Below are 6,941 nucleotides of genomic sequence, written 5' to 3'. Positions count from 1 at the left end.
TGGAGCGTCATTGAGGGTCTTCTTCTTGGAAGCTAGCTCAAGCTGCCTCACCTCATGTTGGGTATTAACCTCTTCACTCTGTCCCTCTGTGATGTAGAGCTCAGTGTAGATCCTGTTGAGGAGGGTTCCACTTCCTGTTTCATCAGCTCCTTCAGTCACACGTTCACATCTCCTCCTCAGACTGATCTTATGTTCATCTATAACCTCCTGCAGAACACTATCTGCTGAAAGAGAGATACAAGTTTGAGATAAAACACAGAAACATATTACTTTCATTGCCAATATGAAAATAATCAATATAAGAACATATAAAGAAGTAAAGGTTATAAAGTCATCATCCCTTCTTGAAGTCAAAACTAACGTCAACGTTATTTTTACATTTATTGTTTATAGTTTATATTATATTAAGAGAAGCATCAGAAATGCTCCTTTTTCTCTCAGTCGGTTTACAAACAAAAGTCGGGTTTCCACCAAAAGTTCCTGGGACTTTTTAGTCCTACTACTTTTAAGGAACTAAAAGGGTCCTTCAGCCCAATGTTGTCTGCGTTTCCACTACGGTTTAAAGACCTGTGAAGATTCAGGAAATTATTCCGCTGACGTATGAAAAAGCAACATGACATGTAATGAGGGTTGTTGGTGGTCGCAGCGGTAAACACACTCTGCGGCCTTCTGTTCAGTGTGTCCGCCTGTTTCATCTAAAAAACGTGCTGGAAAAAAAATAACCATTATGTGACCACCCAACCCCCATGAGCTCAGCTCAGCTCATGAGGACAGCCTGGGTCCCCACTCACCAGCACTAGTGCCCCCTTCCACACCTCCTCTTCCCCCTCTCCACACATGCAGCAGAAAGACGCATCTTTGCCCAGTGGGTTGAATATTTCTTTCCAAATATTTAATATCATGTGACCGTCTCTGTGGTCTCTCAGTGAACAGTTGTAGAGATGTCTTTACAGGCAAAGCTGCTTGGTCAGTCTTCCCTCGAAGGCGTCCATGTTGAAATGTAAGGCGCTGTCAGCGCATAGTTACAAAAATTCAGAGGTGCACGACAGAGCACCGCGACAACCTGCGGAGACTTTTTTTTGCGCCAAAAATGGAGCTTTTGATAGTAAAGGTTGCTGACCCCTGGGTTAATGCCAAGACAGGGGGGGCTATCATAAAACCAAAGGGATCAGATTATCTCTCAAAGGAGAACACAGGACAGGTGATACAGAGCACATATGAATGCTGGAGCAGAAAAAACATGCAGTTAAATTTCAGGTGGACTTAAAATGTAATTATATTTATAATAATCTTAAATGGTCGTGCTGTATGACACAACATATGTCACTCTATTAAAACAACAAATAGTGTTTTCAGACATGGAGACATCATCAGACATATAGTCCTACTTTGTACAGTGCTGGTCTGACCGGCTGTCTGCAGTCCAGCTCTTGTTCTGGATCTTTTTCCACAATGGGGACAGGAGTAGTCTCCTGCTGAAGCAGACTGGTCCCAGTATGAGGTGATGCACTGTCTGCAGAACCTGTGTCCACAGCTGGTAAAGACTGGATCCTTCAGGACATTCTGACACAAAGCACAGCAGGACAGCTGCTCCTCCACAGAAACATCACTCGTCTTCCTCTTCCTGTGAAGACATGTCTTTATAACTAAAATGCTTTGTGGATTGGCCGATACTGTCTCAAAGCTCAGATGGTAACAGGGAACAGCTAAAGTGTTGGTACTATTCTGTTTGAACTCATCATTCAGTCTGTGATGACAGTGTTCCTTTATTTCAACTCTCCTGCTTTCATAAACACTAATGAGCTGAACTTTACTTTCTGGCTGTCTCATTAACCTCTTAAAAATCCGACGGCCACTATTCTGTCTTTCAGAGGTTGTAGCGGCTCAGTTTTAAAGCTAGAGTGAAGATACTGCTTTCATATGAAACTAGAAAACCTAAGGAATCAAGGACCAACCATGTCATGCCAGCTTGACGGGAAGAACGCTCTGATAGCCCTTATTTTAAAATTAAGTTTTTAAAGTTGAAAAACGCACTAATAGCTGAATCCAGTTATTTCCCTTCCTCCGTTCATGTGAATGAGACCCAGACCGAGGCTGGAGCGCAAGCCGTGACGTTGGGACCCCGTGACTGAGTCATGTGACCGAGCGGACGCTACTCCACCAAGATCCGGGTACTTTTCCAGATGGAAGTCGAGCCATTTAGGCTTCCTGCGCAAATGAGCAACTCTCATAGGAATGACCGGCGCCCCGCCTCCAACACTGGATCCAGTTCTTTTAATACATCCATGGCGTTAACCAAAAAACAGAAAGTAAAACTAGATGGAGGGTGGGGGGCTTTAATTCACTTTGTGTCACAAAAGCTTCTTCAACTTCAGTTAGCAAATACATTTTAGTAGACATTTTTAAATAGAATCACAAAGTCAACAGAAAACAGTATTGGTGGAGGAAAGTGAAAATGAGTCCTATAAATTAGTTAGTAGCAGTTCTCTTACTTTGACTCTGAGGGTCCAGGTTCATTACTGAAGGTCAGAGGATCATTTTTCGACCGATCACTCTTCATAGACAGACAGTCAGAGACTGGAGACTCTGCTCTGTCCTCCTCTTCCTCCACACAATCACTCATCTTCTGATCTGAAGTCAGTCTGAGAGATGAAACAGGAACACTGAACGCGCGCGCGCGCGCACACACACACACACACACACAACGAGACCCGGTAGTTGATGCCAATATTCTTAAAACGTGACGGTACTCTTTTTCCACCGTACGATGCAGTCCACAGGGACAAAACTGACTCAGAGACTTCAACAGTGAAATAATAAAATGTTGGATTAACACTCAGCCTGCTTCAGTCTACAGTTTTCCTCCTTCTGCTTCGTCAACTCAAAATGGTGTCTGGAGCTGACTGAACTAAACACTTTCACTTTCAGAATTTCCTCCCCGTTCTCATTAGCCTGGAATAAAATAAAGCTTTACATTATTTAACTTTTCCACTTTCTGTGAACTTTGTTCATTTGTAGGCTTGTTGACAGCATCTGTGGTAAACAGTGCTACAAGACACTGTCCATTTTCTCTCAGTGTGGAGGAATTGTATTATTAGATAAGTTAATAACACATTCGTGTACACAGTCTAATGAAGCTGACTCTGCTCTCCACTTAGAGGAAGCGGCCATGTTGGTTTACACCTGAACGTGCTGCACGCTCTGACGTGATGATGTCAGCTCCTAATAATTCCACTGTCTCCATGGTGATAAAAAAAAAAAAAAAAAAAAAAAAAAAAAAAATCACTTTTTTTTTTTTAATTAGCCAAGTTGCCATTTTGTTAGTTAAAATGATCCTCAAACACAAATATCAGTGTTTTATAATCTCGACATGATGTTAAACTAAAATAACAGTTTTTATAATCTCGACATGATGTTAAACTAAAATAACAGTTTTTATAATCTCGACATGATGTTAAACTAAAATAACAGTGTTTTATAATCATTACATGATAGTTAAACTAAAATAACAGTGTTTTATAATCACTACATGAAAGTTAAACTAAAATAACAGTGTTTTATAATCATTACATGATAGTTAAACTAAAATAACAGTGTTTTATAATCACTACATGATAGTTAAACACTAAATAACAATGTTTTATAATCTCTACATGATAGTTAAACTAAAATAACAGTGTTTTATAATCATTACATGATAGTTAAACTAAAATAACAGTGTTTTATAATCTCTATATGATAGTTAAACTAAAATAACAGTGTTTTATAATCACTACATGATAGTTAAAACATTCTGGAGCTGTGGCGGGAAACTCAACAGATCCCAAACATGAAATAATGATTTAACAGGAAAAGTCGTTTAGGCGGCTTTTTTTACGTTTAAACTCAATAAACTACATTCATGTTGTACTGGAAACACGTTAAAGGGTTTTAGAGACATTAAATAATGACTTTAGAGGAATAAAATCGTACATTTAGTTGTTTTCTTACCTTCGTTGTTGTTGTCTGACACACCTGCAGCTCAGCAGAAACCTCCTCACGTCCTCCTCCTCAGAGACCTCGGCCGGCTGGAAGACATCTGTCCACTTGTCCTCTCCTCCAGAAACTTAATGTAACTCTCCACGAGTCCTCAGTAATCCACGAGGTTCATGTTACCAACAGTTCAGCTTCCAGTGTTCAGGTTTAGAGCAGCGTCTGTCAACTCGAGTTAAACTCAGATGTAAAAGAGGAGACTGGAGTGATTGACGGTTCTTCTTCTTCTTCTTCTTCTCGTGTTCTTATTCTTCTTCTTCTTCTTCCTCTTCGGGGTTTATTTGCAGTTGGCAAACCATCTTAGAGATGCATTACCGCCACCATCTGGACTGGAGAGTGGAACAGGAGATTGGCAGAAACAAAATAAAAAAAACCAAATAAATAATAAAAAATAATAATAATAATAATATGATGAAAACACTAGATTCGTTTAACTAAATCAGTTTCTCTTAAAAACTGAATAATTTCACAGTATATGTTATCTGCTGTATTCCCCAAGAGACCTGACAATGAAAAGTCCTGATGACGGCCCTACGTCATCACGTTACCATGACTTTTACTGACGCACGCGTGTTTATAAATTGTACGTTGTTCTTTTTCTTCATGATCTCATTATTTTCTTGAATTGTACTTCGCTCTATTTCTTTATAATCTCATTATTATTTGACTCTTTTGTAATATTGTCATTTCTGTATTCATGCCATTAAAGCATATTGAATTGAATTGAATTGAATTGAATTGAATTGAATTGAATTGAATTGAATTGAGATTTGAATAAGTAGCCTAAATATAAATGATCAGACTTGTGTGTCTAGATGTTTCCATAGTTAATGATGTGTAGGATCTTCAGAAAATCACATTTTCCCCAACAGCTCCTACTGTAATGTGTCCATAATGATGAACACACACTGCAGGCCACATCTTCACATGTTTTTTTGTAATTTATGAAATTATGATACAAAAATATATTTTTTAATAAAAAAAAAAAAAAAAGAGATTGAGTAAAGCCTCAATATCGGCAAATGTATTATCCAATACAACCAATACATTTTTAAACATATTTTGCTATCAGGAAAATAAAGGATTTAGATGCTACATGTCTGATCAATATAATGTTTTGCATTTGTATTGTTAACTATTTATGCAGCTCTTATCATTCTATTGGGGTAATTTAGATTAAGACTTATTTTATATAACATAAGCCTATATGTTGATAACACATACCATATAATTAAACAGTTATGTATGTTTATTTGATCATTTATCATTGTATAATTTATTTTACTTATTATTTATTTAAGATGATTTTCTATAATCTTTAATATTTTTGACTGATAGTGGTTAATAAAGGGAAATAATATGGCATCACTCCAGAGAGTCAGTGGTAAAATCATTGCTTTCCCGTCGGGTCAGTGTAACTCTGGTTAAGCAACAGCTCAGGCTGAGCCTGACCACGTTAGTTTCCCAGCATACGTTGTCATAGTAACTGAGCCTGAACTATGTTGAATTTGCTTTATTGAACTGAATCAACTGAAAATGAGTCAGACTAACCTAAATAAGCTTGTTTTATTTGGTAAACTCTCTTTATGGAACGGGTCTCAGTTTTACCTCGATGGACCAAACAGATTTAAAGTGTTCACCAGGCTGTGGATACACACACTACACTTGATCCTTGGATCAGTTCACTGTTGGTTTTCAAGATTCAAGATTCAAGATTCAAGAGTTTTATTTGCCATTTGCACATAAGTACATTGGAATTCTGAGCAGTTTACACCGAGTCAGTTTTAAGAAAAGAAAAAAGGTAAAAAAGGAACAAGGTAATTACAGTACAAAATAAGTAGCACATTCAACTCAACACAATAAATAAATAAATAATTAAAATATAAAACACCCTCAGTGTAGTCAATAAATAAACTAAACTACCCTCTGCATAGGAAAGTTACCCCAGAATACAAATATACACTATATATACTCCATGACCATGTTAAAAGAACTTGTAACTCTCAAAAATATTAAAAAAAAAATAAATTAATATATTTCAGACAATTACACAGTGGAAGGCAGCATATTGCACAGCATTACAGTCCATTCAGTTCAGGTGTACTGTGTGTCAATAATGGTATGGAGGTGAGGTGTGGGGTATTTGTGTCCCTCTTTAACATCCTTTGTCACCAGTCTTATTGTAGCTGGGAAGAAGCTGTTGTGAAACCAGAGATGCTCTGTGAGTGGAGATGCTCTCTGGCCTGTGGTGCCTCAGGTTGTGTGGAGAGTGAGCTGGGTGGTGTCTGTCCCTCAGGATGCTCTGTGCCGTTCTCCTGCAGCGCTGGGTGTATATCGTGTTCATGGAGGGGAGGTTAAAGCCAATGATTTTTCTCTAGCTTTTATGACTCGCTGCAGTGATTTCCTCTCAGCCTGGGTAGCGTTCCCAAACCACACCGTGATGCTAGAGGTGAGGATGCTTTCCACCAGTCAGATAGGCCAGGGTGAGGGGCTGACGTCTGAGTCCGGCCTTTTTCAGCAGCCTGATAAAGTGCAGCCGCCGCTGAGCTTTCTTCATTGTTTCAGTAGTGTTTTTGGCCCAGCTCAGGTTGTCAGTCAGGTGAAGGCCGAGGAACTTCAAACTGTCAGCCCGCTCCAACTCTGTGTACTGGATGATGAGAGGCTGCAGATGGGGGGCTCTCCTCCTAAAGTCCACGATGAGGTTGTGTCGTCTGCATTCTTAATAATGATGTTGTTCTTCTCAGTGGAAACATTGTCATGGATGTATTGTGCAAACAGTTTTGGGCTGAGGCAGCAACCCTGAGGGGTTCCCTTGCTGACTGTGAGCTCAGCAGAGGTCTTATCTCCCATCCTCACCACCTGTGGTCTGTCAATCAGAAAGTCCAAAATCCAGTTGCCGGTGGCTGTTG

General features: G+C 39.1%; 1 long non-coding RNA gene across 1 annotated transcript; it reads right to left on the bottom strand.

Annotated features, from left to right (window-relative positions):
* Positions 1-167: 167 nt before the first annotated feature.
* On the bottom strand, positions 168-2,545 carry LOC119477607. Its single transcript, XR_005204266.1, has 3 exons — positions 2,493-2,545; positions 1,389-1,624; positions 168-224 (listed from the first exon to the last, which is right to left on the bottom strand). It is a non-coding gene; the product is annotated as an uncharacterized LOC119477607 (long non-coding RNA).
* Positions 2,546-6,941: the final 4,396 nt, after the last annotated feature.

Source organism: Sebastes umbrosus, chromosome 18, assembly GCF_015220745.1.
Source record: "Sebastes umbrosus isolate fSebUmb1 chromosome 18, fSebUmb1.pri, whole genome shotgun sequence".
NCBI classification, from domain to species: Eukaryota; Metazoa; Chordata; class Actinopteri; order Perciformes; family Sebastidae; genus Sebastes; species Sebastes umbrosus.
Note: the sequence above shows the minus strand (reverse complement) of the source record. Positions and strands in the feature narration are given on the sequence as shown.